This window comes from Zalophus californianus, chromosome 4, assembly GCF_009762305.2.
Source record: "Zalophus californianus isolate mZalCal1 chromosome 4, mZalCal1.pri.v2, whole genome shotgun sequence".
Taxonomy (NCBI): Eukaryota; Metazoa; Chordata; class Mammalia; order Carnivora; family Otariidae; genus Zalophus; species Zalophus californianus.
Window position 1 is genome coordinate 76,320,511 of NC_045598.1, and position 17,617 is coordinate 76,338,127.

Sequence of the window (17,617 nt, forward strand, 5' to 3'; positions counted from 1 at the left end):
TTTATTGTATACCTGACATAGGACCCCTCACGTGCAAGAGGCAACTGTGCACCTCTTCCCAACCCTGCTTCAGGGATGTCATTTTGGTAGCTTGCAACTGGCCATCGTGGGGGTATTTACATCACAGAAATTGGCAAATGCTACAAATCAGACACCTGCTTACCACCCCCACTTCCACTCCTCCACCCACAACAACACACATTCCTTGCCTGGAAGACCAGGTATTAAAACATGAACCAGCACACCACTGCATAGAACTAAATCTTCTTGAACATATTATTCTTACACTGAAATCTATGATTTTACAGATACAAGAGAATGTGGCTTTTAACAGGCCGTTTGGATGAAGTTGAAAAATTGAATGCTAAAATGCTAGCTGTATCTTCCTGTATCTATACCAGCATAAACAGTTCATTCTCGGTCAGTTATCCCAGTGCTCAGAACTCTAGTTCCCCAGGATCCAAGCCCTCAGTGTAATAGATGTGGCATTCACCTAATACCCTAGGGTTCTCAGAGTCTCTAAGACAGCCTGAATCTTCTGGAAGTCAAACACTATACTATGAAAAACACTGACAGTGTGATAAAAAATATTCCATTGATGCCAAATGTTTGTTTGAAAATTTTCTCCAGGAAACGGCTGTTCCAGAAACTGTATACACAGATCATAGATGCCAATGAGAATCAGACTCAATTCAAAACTGTCAACTGACAATGCTAAAAACGAAGACTTCTTTGCTTTCCAAAAGCAGAACATTTCCAGGGAGTTTAATTAGCTAAATGTTGTCATTATGTTGATCTGTACATATCTCTCTCATTTTTTTTAATTTTTAAAAAAAAATTTAAAAAGATTTTCTTTATTTGGCAGAGAGAGCGTGCTCACAAGCAGGGGGAGCAGCAGAGAGAGGGAGAAGCAGGCTTCCTGCCGAGCAGAGAGCCTGACGTGGGACTTGATCCCAGGACCCGGGATCATCACCTGAGCTGAAGGCAGCTGCTTAATCAACTGAGCCACCCAGGCATCACCCTCTCTCTTTTTTGTGGTTATGTATTTCCATGCTTCTCTCTTGTGTTATTGGGTGTTTGGGCTAATTACTCCCCAACTCAAAGATTTTCTAATTCTTTTTTTTTTTTTTAAGATTATTTATTTATTTGACAGAGAGAGAGACACACACAACGAGAGAGGGAACACAAGCAGGGGGAGTGGGAGAGGGAGAAGCTGGCTTCCCGTGGAGCAGGGAGCCCAATGCGTGGCTCGATCCCAGAACCCCGGGACCATGACCTGAGCTGAAGGCAGATGCTTGACAACTGAGCCACCCAGGCGCCCCAAAGACTTTCTAATTCTGTGTAATCATTTACATCTCTTATTGCAGGACTACCTATCTATGTATGTCACAGAGAGACCAAAGTGTTTTGAGAGATAGTAAAACTTTTTAAAAGACTTCCATAGAATAAAATTCACTCAGCAATGCACTTCAATTCACAATATTCTTTCTCATTCTTTACCCAAATCCTTCACACTAAAGAGTATGCCCATTTCTTATTTTTTGGAACTCAGGGGAGAAAGAGAACAGCTGGTCCACATCTTCCATATAATGGCCCTTAATATTCAGGTGGAGCACACATTCAAGACAGAAGCTTAGGGCCTGGTATTAGACTGGCTGAATAGGCTCTATTCTCAAAAAACGTTAAAACTGCTATTATCTAGCCTACTGTTTTATTTTTATTTTTTTTAAGATTTTATTTATTTATTTGAGAGAGAGAGGGAGTAAGCGCGAGAGAGAGAGAAGGAGCAGGAGAAGGGGCAAAGGGAGAAGGAGAGGCAGGCTCCCAGCTGAGCAGGGAGCCCGACATGAGGCTTGATCCCAGGACTCCATGATCATGACCTGAGCTGAAGGCAGATGCTTAATTGACTGAGCCACCCAGGTGGCCCAGCTTTTATTTTTGAATACATTTATAAATTAAGATTTCTTCCCCCATACTAATTTCAACAGTTTTACAGGTTGTCCACTTACTGGACATCTGACAATCTCAGCATTATGATGCTCTCTTGTCTTCATTCACTTCACTACCCTTCATGATAGTGACTCCACTATCATTTGGCTCCATAATAACTCAGGCCAATTCTTTAAACTTGAGAAAATGTTATCAATCCTGTAGCCCTAAAGAAGTCCAGGTTAACTAGCTTTCCCCAGAATTTCATATTATTTACCTTATTAGTTAGTGACATGCTCCATTTTTACTCTGCTTTCTTTTTTAAAATATTTATTTATTTTAGGGGGGCAGGGAGAGAGGAAGAGGGAATCCTAAGCAGACTACACGCTGAGCCTGGAGCTCGAGGTGGGCTTGAACCCATGACCCTGAGATCACGACCTGAGCTGAAAACTGACTACCACCCAGGCACCCTTTACTCTACTTTCTAATTAACAGTTTACATGAAATTTAGCATTAGCACTTAATGAATATTTCTTCCATCTCATATCATTTTAAACTTTTAAAAAAGTTTTTATTTAAATTCCAGTTAATTGGGGTGACTGGGCGGTTCAGTTGGTTAAGCGTCTGCCTTTGGCTTGGGTCATGATCCCAGGGTCCTGGGATTGAGCCCCCACATAAGGGGGGGGGTCCCTGCTCAGCGGGGAGCCTGCTTCTCCCTCTGCCCTTCCCCCTGTTCCTGCTCTCTCTTGCTATCTCTCAAATAAATAAAATCTTCAAAAACAATAAATTCTAGTTAATTTCTATAGCGTAATATTAGTTTCAGGTGTACAATATAGGGATTCAACACTTCTATACTTTTTCTTCTCACCTTTAAAGAGACTGTTTTTCCTTCCTCTTTGAGTTTGCTGTGTCTAAAGACTGGTATTTGTGTTTCCTTTTACTTTTATTAATTGTGGCTCAGTTCTTGCATAAGGTTTTCCAACAAAGGATTATAGTTTTATATAACTTGAAGAAAAATGGGTATTTCAAATTTTATCCCTATTTCCACAAACTGCCCCCTCTTTAGCATTTATATTTATCGGCCAGGGTACCCCAGACCATGAAAAAGTCTTCAGGATTAACTTGGGATCTGTAGATTTGGGGTGCTTTTCAAATAATAGAGAAGAGGCTATAAAATAGTATCCTTCCTTCCCAAAAGCTAATAAAATATTTAACATTCTGAGGAATGCCAAAGATGCACTAAAAGGAAAAATGCTTTCCATTTAGGCAAATCATAATGTTCCTTCTAAAGTGTAAAATAATTCTAAAGTAATACAGAGTAAAAGAAGCCCAGCACACTCTATCTTAGAGACAGGAAATACTGGATATGATTGCTTTTACTCTGGAACACGTCTGAAATCACAGTTCAAGGTATAAACTAAAAAAACCAGAACCTCAGAGAAATTTCTCTTGAGTATAGCTCACCTGGCACACTTCCCTGAAGGCTGTGACAGAGAAGAGAAACTCTAGGAACTCTGCTCAAACTCTTCTGTTTGGAAGGTCAGACTGTCTAGTCACAAACAGTTTAGTTCTTTTCTACCTATTTATGTGGTTCTTTTTACCATATAATGAATTTTTAAATTTAAAGCACATCTAATTTGCTTCTCAATTTAAGCTGAAATTTACAATATTTCTTGAAATTATGGCTGTGACAATGAAAACAAGACCATTGAATGTTTATAGGCCTCCCCAGAAGACTGCTGTTTTAATAATTTCCACAATAGTCTACAGAATATAAAATTAGAGTCATATTCAGCCTTTGTTATGAGAAGAGGATGTGCTCATGTTTAAGCAAATTTGGTGCATCCCACTGGGTTATGTGTCATTCAATGAGATGTACTCCCTGAGTCAGGGGCCAGATGGCGGATGCAGAAGTCTTTTGCTAGAATACATCTCTATGGAGGATGATGTCGCATTGGACTTGGTGACCAGGCTGACACTGAATGCAACTCAGTCACGGTATTTAAATCACATTAAGACTCTCTTTTATTTATGGCTCTCCTTGTGATTTTGTCTGGCTTTATGTCTAATTGTTAGCCTCCATGTGGCAATATGATGTGCTATCAGTTCTGCCTTTTCTTCGCCAAAATGAACTGTGCAACCCTCTCTGAGGTACAGAGGTTCTGGAAAAAAAATTTTGTTACATAAACCTACTCTAATTAAACATTAACTTAATTATAAAAGGATACCTTATTCTATATAATGTTTTTCATATTCTTGATACTGTTCAGTCTATTTTATTAGCATTAGCACAGACACTTGCTGTTGTAATTACAGAATTTTAGAGGCAGGACAAGCGATCATATAGTCCACTTCCTACTGATAAGAAAACTAATATGAATTCAGGCTTATGTTTGGCTAAAGTAGGGAACCACCCAGACCTAAAAATCAAATTACAATATTTGCTTTAGTATTCTTTCCACTACTCCCAACTTCCTTCCCCTAATAGCCACTAAACTTCAAAATTCTTTTATCATCATCGTCCCTGTCTTTGTCCACCTCCTCCTCCTCCTCATTTCATCATCATTAACTGACCATAGTGAGAAATACTACCCATTTTCTTTTTTCGAAAACCATGGGAAAAGGTCTTCTATCTGCAGAATTTTCTTCTTTCTTATAGTCAGGGGAGAAAGTTGTATTTATTCAATAAAAAAAAAGTCAACTGAAGTTGTATTTGTCATTTGGGTATTTCTGACAGTACCAGAGAAAGTAGTTGTGTGAAAATCGGTGGCAAAGACAGAGAAAACATAGGATCAGAAGTCTTCTTCCTTCCTGTATGAGTTTTAACACATTTTTTTCCTGGAACACCTCCTTAAGTCCATATAAAGAAGCAAAGATTTTCGTTTTTTGTTCTTCTCCTGTTTGGCTCTTTAAGCATCCCCACTGCGTTGAGTCTGAAACTGCTCTAAACTGAAATCTGCTTCCTAATACTCTCTAGTGCTAGTTCAACTCTCTGATCTCTACTTTCAGAAATTAAGACTCTTTGACCTGCTCAGCCTTGTCAAACCTCTCATGTCCTCTACAGCTCCTACTCAATACATAATCCTTCTGGAGTATTACATATTATAAATATGATTTTGTCCTCATGTACACTATTGGCATTAACCTGAAAGGACTTGCTATAAGGATTAGTGTTTACAGTGAACACACATAAAAGGCCTTTTCCAGCAGTAGGATGTGGCAACATCCAACACAGGTACAATTGGATACATCACAGTAAAACCTTGGGTTTTTAGATTGTTAAATTATATTCCTTATCTTCACAATCCTTGATAATATTGCTTTTCTTTAAACCATTTATATGAAGATAGTTTATTTACTAAAAGTAATTAGACTAAACCCCTGAGGCAGAGAGATGTCTAGTAAAAGGGATCAACTCACCCAAAAGCATATGGGATTTAAGACTCTTAAGCCAAATCTCTAACAAGTTATATACATTTTTTTAGAACTGAAGAGATAACTGGTTCAGATATTAGTCTTAAGGGGCCAATGGAGTTTGTTCATCAAGTTTAGGCCAGTTTGGCAAAATCATTCAGCTTTATATTTTCTGAGAAATAAAACTTCCACAGTGAAAAATAATCACGTGGGAAATGTTTAGAACTTCATTTTGCCATGGTTGTTTATAGGTCAATTCTTTTTTGTTCTTTTTTAGTGATTTCATATTAGTATCAGTTCCTTTGAACATATTAGACCATTCAGTGTGAATAAAATTTTAACATTTTTGCAAGCTGAATATAACCAAAACATGTGGCTACAGGAAGGCAGAACTATATACTATATACACTACAATGGGGTAAAGGGGGTTGGTATGAGGGCAACAACATAGCTGGAAAAAGCCTGCCTGTTCTTTACACTGAGAGACTTAAACTATTTCTGACAAGAGGATAACTTCCAAAAAGGAACCAAAAAATCCAACCAAAGAAAAATCAAATAAGAAACATCACTCCCCTTCGGGATGGTGGTTGACTCTACAACCTCTTTCAACCAGAAGACAGAAAAGCCAATCATAGAAATCTCTTCTCTTTGCCAGCAATTGTTTAGGAAAGGGCACATGACCCCTGCCAATGAGAATGAGGTTAGTCAGCTAGAATGACTTTAGGCAGTTAGTCAGCTGATGCTTCCTTGTTCTTAAAACTTAAAAACTGATTTTGAGGATTCACTATTTGAAATTTTCTAAATCAGTAGTTACTTTAAAAATATACTAAATGTTTAAGTGAATTCCTCTCTTCTTAAAGATGATATAAGAAAGAAGTGACAAATTAATAATGGATTAATTCTTTGAGTAAGAAGTTCTCTAGGAATGTTAGATTAGGGCTTAAAAAGAAAACAACTCCAATTGATGAGTTTAAAATCATGTCATTAGGTTTTTTTCTCCTCTTTGATAAATAGTGCAAAGATTACCTGATTTTATTTTTTTTAATTTTTTTAAATTTGCCATCTATTGACACCACAGATTCCGAAGTAGCAACTGCAGAAGGGGCAATTCAGACAAAGAAACTGTGTTTATTACTAATCTGATTCAGCTCAGGGATTTTTTTTTTTTCTTAACTAGAGATCAGGATCAGAAAAGTCTTTCCTATGACTCCTTTTCCCTGGACCCCAATCTGGTTCCTGTTTGGCACACTATGAACATGAGCTTCTACCAAAGAGAGAGGCAGCCTTGAGCCCCTTACCAATGAATTCACAGCAAAAGTAAAAGGGAAATGCGAAGCACAAGGAAACCAAAAGGACTAAAGTCAAAAGGTTACATGAGAGAAAGAGTCCTTCACTTAGAAGAAATCACTTTTTTTAATTAAAGATTTTTATTTATTTGTTTGACACAGAGAGAGAGAGACCACAGTTAGGCAGAGCGGCAGACAGAGGGAGAGGGAGAAGCAGACTCCCTGCTGAGCAGAGAGTCCGATGTGGGGGCTCAATCCCAAGGGTCCTGAGATCATGACCTGAGCCGAAGACAGACACTTAACCAACTGAGCCACCTGGGTGCTCCAGAAGAAATCACTTTTAAACTTCTGGTTACGTGAAAAACTCCCCCTAACAATACCATGGCTTTGCAAACAAACAATTACACTACTGCTTATGAGGAATGAGGCTTGGCATAAGGGTATACTCACTCTTGGAAATTGGGAGTGTGCTGCTATTGTGTCTGAGACCTGAGATTTAGAACATTTTGCTTTGGGCTAGTACAGGCTCTGATGACAGACTGACTGGATTTTAATTCCAGCTTCACTATTTGCCAGTGCGTAGTTGGGAAAATAAGTTCTTCATGCCTTTTTCTCAATGTAAACATTGGTATTTTTTACTTCGTTGGATTGCTATGAGAACAAAATAAGATTAATATATGTAAAATATTTGGAACAGTGCCTAGCACACAGCAAGTGCTTAATAAATGTTATTTACTGTTATCATGATCATTATATATAGCTTTGACAGGAGTTTTGCTTTAAAAAGGAAAAATAGCAATGGGTGGAGAGGATAGTGGAGGCCAGAAGTTTTTACTAAAAACAACTTTTTTAATATGGCAGAAAAAAAGCATAAGCGTGGAGAGCTGGTTTAGCTGGGGTTGAGATTTTGTCAAGAGAGTACACAAAGTGAGACAGGGAAGAGGGATGAGTGATTACAACAGTGTGATCTTGACGAAGGACTGATGGATATAATTTCCATAAGGGAGCAAGGGAGAACAAGGAGGCTTGGGGAGGCTGAGTCAATAAAAAATGATATAAGGTCACTGGATTCTAGGCCCTGGTGGGGTTGAAGAATTACTGAAATCAGGGTATAAAAGAGTTAGTAAAATTGGAATACCAGAAATGGTAACACAGAGTAGGAATACTAGAACTGAGAAAAAAGATGGGGCTGTAATTATGGATACACACAAGGTTTAGGACATGAGTATCTGAGAACTGAAATAGAGTGAAGGATAAATTTGCCAGAAAAATCTTATCTTGTACGCCTTACAATGGCATAGAGGCCCTATATGACCCAGCTCCATTCCTTCTCTGACTTTATCTCCTCCTTTGTCCCTGGCTTTTCTCCAGCCATAATGGCCGTCATGCTGTTCCTTCAGCACACCAAGCATGCTCTGCTTCAGTATTTGCACTTTTTCCCTCAGCCCATTATACTCTTCCCCAAGATAATTACATAACTAGCTCCCTCACCTTCTTTGGCAATTTTCTCTAATGTCACTTTCTCAGGGACACTGAAATCTTCAAGATTTAGAACATGTGTAGTGTTGCAGACACAGACCAGGAGATAAAAATCTTCAAGGCTGTGGCATCCGGGAACTGTTAGATGGCTGCAATGAGCATGAGGGTGAGCGGTCTGATAGTACAAGCTTCAAAGCTGAGGATTTTAGGGAGGACAGAGGGAGGAGTCTAGAAGAAGCAATGAAGAACAAATAGGATCAGACTTTTCTTTCCTTTGAAAAGTTAAATAAAATATGGAATTTATTAAAGATACTGGTAGATCTTACATAAAATTAGCCCTAACTGAATCTATTTACTGCTAACTGCACATACTACATCTTGCATGTGTTTTTAGGCAATTCAGAGGATCATCCAGAAAATGGGTCACGAAAATAAAATTTACAGTTGTGCCAGTATTACTATTTAGAACCCTGTGATTTTAGCAGTAATTATGTGAGGAATTAACTTCCTTTTAAACTGCATGGGTCCAAAACCACTCTACTCTACTAGCGCTCCCAATCAATTCAAACAGCCATGTTAGCTTTAGACTTAAGGACATTTGCCTCCTGTGTCAAAACAGGAAATATAGCAGTAGCAGATATCTAATACAGAAAATGGACCTTTAAAATTATTTATGAAAGAACGTAAGTTTTTCCATCTTCTCAGTGAATGGCCTTAAGTCCTTACTGTATTGGCCTTCTGGGTGAGAAGAGGTCTCATAAGCTATGATCTATAATATTTGGACCTCAAAGGGTCCAAATACACTATGTAAAATGATAGCAGGGGTCTTGGGAAACCACATTCACGTAATATTTTTCACCTTTGGTAAATGTTTTCGTTCTGAAACTGCACCAAAATATAAATTTCAAATTAGTAGCTTGGTCACTTTGAGGAAAGAAAAATGAGCACAATAAATGTCACCTTCTAAAAACAAAAAATTAAAAAGCAGAATGTAATATTTAAATCACACGGTACGTAATTTATTCATTTTAATCATCTGTTGGGGCACCTGGCTGGTTTAGTTGGTAGAACATATGACTTTTGATCTCAGGGGGGTTGTGGGTTTGTGCCACAGGCTGGGTACAGAGGTTACTTAAAAAAATAAAATCTTGGGCGCCTGGGTGGCTCAGTTGGTTAAGCGACTGCCTTCGGCTCAGGTCATGATCCTGGAGTCCCAGGATCGAGTCCTGCATTGGGCTCCTTGCTCAGCGGGGAGTCTGCTTCTCCCTCTGACCCTCCCCCATTTCGTGCTCTATCTCATTCTCTCTCTCAAATAAATAAAATCTTTAAAAAAAATAAAATAAAATCTTAAAAAAAAACCCTGTGTTTTAAACTAACTTCTAAAAAAATAAAATACTTTCATTTCTTATCTTTTTCTATGCATCTTTATAAAATATGTATCTAGTGACTGCAGTGAGTAGGAAGCACTGTTCTGATATTCTGAAAGGACTGACTTATAAAGTTATATGCAGAAAAAAAAAGATTTGAGGCAGCTTTTAAAAAGAACACTGTTTTGAACATAACTACCATGTGCCATAACATGATTTCATAATGGTTTAAGAAAATAATATACCACTCCAATTATATGAACTTTTCTCCTATTCAAAAAAGGGATAGACTGTGCAACATACTGAAGTTTACCAGTGACTAAGAAATCACTGGAGAAGTGATTTGGGTGAATTAGGAAGGTTATACATTCACAATAATTTATGGATTAGTTTCTGAAGTTTGGATCAAGATCCCTAAAAAACTGACACAAAGAAAAAAATGTCTTTAACAGTGCTGGGAAAGAAGAGAGTGTATTTTGATTAATCAGACACTATGAGTAATCCCTGCAAAAAACAGATGATAAATGGAATCTGCCTGAAAGAGTAAATTTTAACCCAACCACTGTACTTCAATACACAGTGCTTTATGTATTCCTATAACACAGACTATAAAAAGATGTGTACTAAAGGAGAGAGATTTGGGGCACCTGAGTGGCTCAGTCAGTTGAGCATCTGATTCTTGTTTTTGGCTCAGGTCATGATCTCAAGGTTGTGCGATCAAGCCCTGCGTCGGGCTCTGTGCTCAGCATGAAGTCTGCTTGAAATTCTCTCTCCCTCTTCCCCTCCCCCACTGCTTGCACACTCTCCAAATAAAATCTTTTTTTAAAAAAAGGGATAGAGATTTAATGTAATTAATAAAATTTAATAAACATGGAAGCCAAACTTCAGAGGATCGAAAAAATATAGATTGCTGAATAGGAGGGAAGTAAAGCATGCTAAGGTTCTTGTGCCTGTGGAGGAAGACAGAGATAGGGATTATTAGTAGATGCTAATTAAATTAGTAACTGCCAATTAAAAATTTTTTTAAAGATTTTATTTATTTGAGAGAAAGTGAGAGAGAGAGAGAGAGAGAGAGAGAGCGCACATGAGAGGGGGGAGGGTCAGAAGGAGAAGCAGACTCCCCGCTGAGCAGGGAGCCCGATGCGGGACTCGATCCCGGGACTCCAGGATCATGACCTGAGCCGAAGGCAGTCGCTTAACCAACTGAGCCACCCAGGCACCTTGTCAATTAAAAATTAATAATTGTTAAAAATTTTAAGGGTGAGGAAATTATGAGAATAGGTGTGATTTTAACAGAATTTCCTTTGCTGCCACTCTCAACACTATTAAACTTTTAGTTTTTTCTAAGCCAGATGACTGCTGAGACTTAGAGGTAACTGGTGTAAATGTGAGACATGAGGCTCGCTTGGGGTCCTATCTGAAAGAAAAGGGAACTGATATAGAACTTTCTTCTATATCAGTGGATCCTAGGAACAGCTTGATAATCAGACATATCTGGCCCCTATATAAGCATATTATATCTTTTTCAAGCCCAAAGGGAACTGAATGGGTAGAATGAATCTTCCCTGCCCTGGAGATGGAGAGATTTACAGAGAACTGAGAGACATCACGGATATCCTTCAGGTACCTCAATCAGCAAGGGATTGTCACTTCACTTTTCACTACTTGGAGGACTATTAATATAAAGAATATCCCCATATCCCAACAAACAGATCTGATCCCACTGACCTAAGGAAAAAAAACACAAACAAAACAACCCATTTAAGGAGTCCAGCAACCAGAGAGGAAATCAGCGAAGTAATCAAAACATGTACTCAGTAAAAGAGAAATACTAGAGAAGATGAAAACATAAATGAAAATAAACCACAGCATTTAAGGAGATTCAAGTGTAGTGCACACACATGTCTAAAAGCTTAGTAACATTATTTTTGAAACAAAATTTTACTTTATTTTGAAACAAAATTTTAAATGAATTTAAGGGGAGGTCATTCACTGTAAGTGCAAGAATTATTTCAAAGTACAAGACAAAACATACATAAATGGAAATCATGAGGGTGAAGATCTGAAAAATAGGTCAAGGAAATACAAAATGCAGATAATAGGAATTCTGGAAGGAGAAAAAAAACAAATGGAAAAAATAAAACTATTCAACAAATAATAGTAGAAAATTTTACCTGAGTTAGAGAAAGCTTGGATTCTGCTAAGTTCCAGGTTGCACTGATGAGAAAAGCACACATTTAGGCATACTTGGCAAAGTTCTAGAACTCTAAGGATAAAACACAATCTTATAAACATCCAGGTAGAGCAAGTTACCTAACAGAAAAAAAACTCAGACTGGCAACAAAATAGCTCATCTATGCATCCTGAGACAAATAGCATCTATCCATCGGGAGAGAAGAGGACTGCCTCTGAGGAGCCTTTACTCAGTATATTTATTATTCACCTTTCAGAGCAAAAGTAAAAAAGAAACTAAAAAGAGACCTCAAGATGGAATAAGAGTAATGGAAACACTGGCTAGCCATGTTAAATTAAACATAAATGGATAAGGTCAGACTTTTCAGTGTTATGAAAATAGGAATTAAAACTTCTGAAGCAGAAGAGAAAGGCAGTAAAATCACTCTAAAGATCTCACTGTGAGAGAAGAGTAAAGAAGGTAAGTATATTCTAAAGAGGGACAGGGAATTTTGCTTTGCCAGTTATCAGAATATAGCCTAAAAAAACCGCTGTAATCAAATAAATATGGTATTTGTTTAGTATAGACTTAGAAAAAAGACAAAAACAAAACAAAATAAAAAACAGTTGAACAGAACAGAGATTCCGGATGCAGATCTCAGGTTACCTGAGATTTGATATGTGACAAAAGTAGCAGTTCAATTCTGTTGGACAAAGAACAGTGTAAAAAATTGGTGTTGGTATAGCTATCTATCCATTTTGGAAGAAGAAACAGACTCCTACACTACACTATAAGCAAAAATAAATTTCAAATGGATTAAAGACTTAGTTTAAAGTCTTAGTCCATTCCGGTTGCTATAAAAAAATACCACAGACTGGGTAGCTTATAAACAAACAAGAAACATTTATTGCTCATAGGTCTGGAGGCTTGAAGTCCAAGACCAGAATGCCAGCATGGTGAGACTGGAGTGAGGGCCCTCTTACAAGTCACAGATATCTCATGTGGTGGAAGGGGCTAGAAATCTTTTTATGAAAGTACTAATCTTGTTCATGAGGGCTCTACTAATGACCTAATCAGCCCCAAAGGCCCCACCTACTCATACCATCACCTTTGGTGGTTAGGATTTCAACGTAAGAATTTGGCGGTGGGGGGGTGGGGGAAGCAAAATAGAGACCATAGCAAAGGCTTAATTTGAAAAATGAAAAAATTCCAAGAAAATCTAGAAACTGTATTAAACGAAAGAGATATTTTTCTTTGTCCTATATGACCTCAATACCAATATATATATATAAAATATCATATGTAATATATATATAATTAACAAAGAATACTCAAATTCAATAAAAGATAGGAAAGGAAAAGAAACATTAAGAAAATACAATACATAGAAAGTATAAGATAATACGGGCAGAATAAGTATAAACATATACATAAGCATAAAAATATGAATGGTTATACTCATCTATTCATCTCAAACTGGGTAAAATAATAAGAAAATCGAGCCATATGTCATTGACAAAAGGCAAACCTAAAATAAAATGACATTAGAAAGGAGGGGAAAAAAGCATATAAGGTAATTAACCAAAATTAAAAATAGGGGTTTTTTTTGGGTGCTTCTATTGCACCCAAGTAAATTCAATAGTCATCATGAGCCTTTATATATTCAAGAACAGTGACAGGAAATATAGAAAGCAAAAACTGAGGATGAAGAGAAACAGGCATAGTAGCAATCATACTGGAATCCTAACATACCTTTCACAGAATCTAGCAGGTGAAGTACATGACATATCAGTACAATATAACTTAAATGGCATCATTTAAATCCTGAATATACAAATATATACATCCTGGGTACATATATAGACACACATAACATTTATGTACATAGTATGTTTTTAATATATGATTTGTATCACAAATATATCTATATATTTATATAATTCTGTACCCCAAACTCAGAGTTTATACATTGTTTTTTCACACAAGATATTGCCAACAAGTAACTATATATCTTAGGCCACACAGAAAATTTCAACAAATTCCTCAAACGTAGAAACTGGCTAAAAGGAAATTGAAATTGAAACATAAAGTCATAAATAACGATGATAGCTCTATATATCTAAATCCATGGGACATGATCAAATTTGATGTGCATGTGAAAACATACAGCTTTTCATATGGTTATTAGAAACCAAAAGCCTGAATGAAAATAAGCCTTAAGTTGCGGAAGGTAGAAAAATAGGTGATGAAAAAAAATACCCAGTAAACGTTCTTGAAAAGACTAAAAAAACAGATAAAACCTTCAGTAAGTTTAATTAAGGAAAAAAGCTAAGCTTGAAGTAAACATTAGTAATGTGAGGAAACAATGACAGATATGGAGATTAAACAACTTGTAGAATACTATGTATAAATTATTCTAAAATTTTAGAAAATCTAGAATAGGTATTCTTCTAGGAAAATATAACTAAACTTGCCTCAGAGAGGGAAAAAAACTAACCTATGATTATAAAAGAAATAGTAAAAGTAATCAAAAGATATCTCTCTCAAAGCTAACAGGCTCATGAGTTTATGGATGAGTACTATTAAATCTTTAAGAAAGCAAAATTGTCTCTGTTAAGAAAATTCTTTCAGAGCATAGGCAAATTTAAACTTCCCAACTCATTTTATGAGGTTAACATAACTTGAGTACCAAATCCAGACAAATACAGCAGAAGAAAACTAAAGTCCAATATCACTAATAGACATCAAAAAATTCTTTAATGAAATAGAAGCAAATTAAGTTCACAGTATGAAGCAAAGCATCAAGACTAAGGAGACATTTAAGGATGGTTCAATGTTTAAAAGTCTATTAATGTTTTTTTACTAACATCAACAGATTAAACAAGAAAAATCCTATGCAAATCTCAACAGAGGCTGAAGAAACGTGTTAACATTGAGAGTCCATTTTTTATTTAAAAGAAATAAAAAGCTCTTATCCAATAAGAAATAAACTCTTTTTAACTCAATAAACTGTGTTTACAAGTAACTCCCAGCAAATTATATTTAATGATGAAACAAAAGTATCTCCATTACAAGCAGAAGCAAGACAGGAATGCAAACTATCACCACTAATATTCAATATTGTACTGGAGATCCTTGATAATGTAAGAACACAAGAAAAAGACTAAGGATAAATACTGAAAAGAAAGAGAAAATATCACAATTTGCAGATGATACGACTGGCTACAGAAATGTCAAAAAGATGAAAAAATACTAGAATAAAAGAGTTCAGCAATGTGAGGGGATATACATGACTGCCACACAGAGAATCAGTACTTTCCCTTTATATCAGCAATATTCAACTAAAAATTTTGAGAAAAATCCATTCACATTGGTACAAAAACTAAAATATACAGAAACAAATTTTAAATGTGCAATTCTTTATAAAGAAAACTATAAGACTTTCCTGTAAGACATGAAGATAAATGGAAAAATATACCATATTCCTAAAAATACCAAATTCCTAAAAAGGACCCACATCTTCCCATTTTTCCACAAATTACTTCATAAATTCAGTACAGTTCTAAGCAAGATCTCAGAGTTCAAGTGGAATTTGACAAACTAATTCTTTTTTTGACAAACTAATTCTAAAATACATCTGGAAGAGCAAAACACTTAATACTATATGATTTCACTCATATGTCAAATTTAAGAAGCAAAACAAATGAGGAAAGGGAAAAAAAAAAGAGAAAAGTAAACCAAGAAACAGACTCATAACTATAGAGAACAAACTGACGGTTACCAGGCGGGAGGGGAGTGGGCAGATGGAATACAGAGGTGATGGGGATTAAGGAGGGCACTTGTGAAGAGTACCGAATGTTGTATGAAAGTGTTTAATCATTATCTTGTACACCTGTAACTAATATAACACTGTATGTTAACTAACTGGAATTTAAATAAAAACTTAAATAACCCAAATTTATTTTTAAGAAGAAAAACAAGGGGAATGTATCCCATAAAGTATTTACATGTGCTTTAAAATAATAGCTTCTTCATTTAATCATTCAGTGAATATTGACTGGATGTACACTATATACTGGAATTCTTTTTTAAAAAAATTTTATTTATTTATTTGAGAGAGAAAGAGTGCTCGCGAGCAGGGGGAGGAGCAGAGGGAGAGGGACAATCAAGACTCCATGCTGAGCGTAGAGCCCAACGTGGGGCTTGATCCCACAATCCTAAGAGCATGACCTGAGCTGAAACCAATTTGGACACTTAAACCCACTGAACCACCCAGGTGCCCCTAGAACTCTTATAGGAAAACAGAATTGAAAAAAAAAAAACACAAAATCCCCTCTCCCAGAAATTTATATAAGGACTTCTGATTCTGATAATGGTAGACTACATAATCTCAATAATTTCTCTCACTGAGGTCAACTAAAAAGGTTGGATTAATAAAAACAAAAATATCATATAAGCAACAAAGAAATAACATGAGAGTAAAGAATTATCCAAGTCACACTCTAAGAGAAGACAAGAAACCCTCTGGACCACCCAGTAATAAAGCCTTTTATTTTTGCCCAGAGGGCATATCCTATCTGGAAGAAATAGGTATGAAATTAAGTTGCGATTTCGATGGCTGCATGGAGCTAGTAGAACAAACGGTGTTCACAGGGTAAAAGGTGAACCAGAGGTATATGAACTTTCCCATGATCTAGCTCTTATAGATTAACTTTGGGTCATCTGGTAGACTAGGAAAATACAAATCTTGAATTTGGGTTTAAGGTGTTCTACACTGGTAGAACCCCTACTCATCTGGCAGAAGTAAATGAAATGAAGGGGGGGAAATCGGAAGGGGAGATGAACCATGAGAGACTATGAACTCTGAGAAACAAACTGAGGGTTCTAGAGGGGAGGGGGGTGGGGGGATGGGTTAGCCTGGTGATGGGTATTAAGGAGGGCACGTTCTGCGTGGAGCACTGGGTGTTATATACAAACAATGAATCATGGAACACTACATCAAAAACTAATGATGTAATGTATGGTGATTAACATAATAAAATAAAATTTTTTAAAAAAGTAAATGAAAATCCTATGGGAAGAAATATTATCCTAGTCTTCAAAACAGTTCTAGAATAGTTTCCAAACATAATGTCTAAAAATAATGTATTGTTAAGCATCTAGGCACATAAGAAAACAAGATACCATGAACAAGAAGCAGGAAAAGCAGCTATGAATAAGCCCAGACCCACAATTATTTGGAATTATCAATGGGAGAATATATAAATAACTATGCAGACTATATTTAAGGAAGTAACAGCCACACAGGCTACTAGAAACAATAAAAAGCATATCTGAAAAAGAACCAAGAGAAATTCTAGATCTGGAAAATATTACAACCAAAATTAAGACTTCAGTAAATGCGGTTTAGTAGTAGCTGAGAAAATGAGTAAACTGGAAGATGGGTCAAAAGAAACTTTCTGAAATGTAGCACCAACAGGGAAAAAACTGAGAAGAAATGGTAAAAAAACCTAGAGGACACAGTGAGAAGGATTTAACATACATTTAGTTCCAAAAGAAAGAGAGAATGAGGCAGAAGAAATAGCTGGGAGACAATAGCAAGGAAATTTCCAACACACAGTAGAGATCCCAAACTTGACAATAATAAAAAAGAAATTCCCATCCATATAGTAAAACTTTAGAAAACGAGAGATAAAATTAAGTAAATATATTAAAAGTAATCAGGAAATATAGAACAGCTTATTTTAAAATGAGTAACAGCTGAACTTGCAAGAATACTAGGATGACTGGTGGCTGGGGGCCCTTAAATAGCTTCAGGATGGGAGCTGGTCACCAGAAAAACCAAGGCATGATTAGAGGATTGCAACTTTTAGCACCCCTCCCCACTACCCATATACCCTGGCCCTGCCAAGACCCCTGGGGAGAGGGAAGAGAGCTTGAGATTGAGTTAACCACCAATGTCCAATGAT

The 17,617-nt window shown here is 36.5% G+C and overlaps 1 protein-coding gene across 4 annotated transcripts in view; it reads right to left on the reverse strand.

The window, feature by feature from the left end:
• Positions 1-17,617, reverse strand: part of ZNF644 (zinc finger protein 644) — a 208,187-nt gene that overhangs the window by 89,770 nt on the left and 100,800 nt on the right. For all 4 annotated transcript variants that reach the window (XR_003523446.2, XR_003523448.1, XR_003523433.2 and 1 more), the window contains one exon: positions 11,650-11,692. The gene's annotated coding sequence lies outside the window, so the exon portion shown is untranslated. The remainder of the gene's footprint in view (positions 1-11,649; positions 11,693-17,617) is intronic.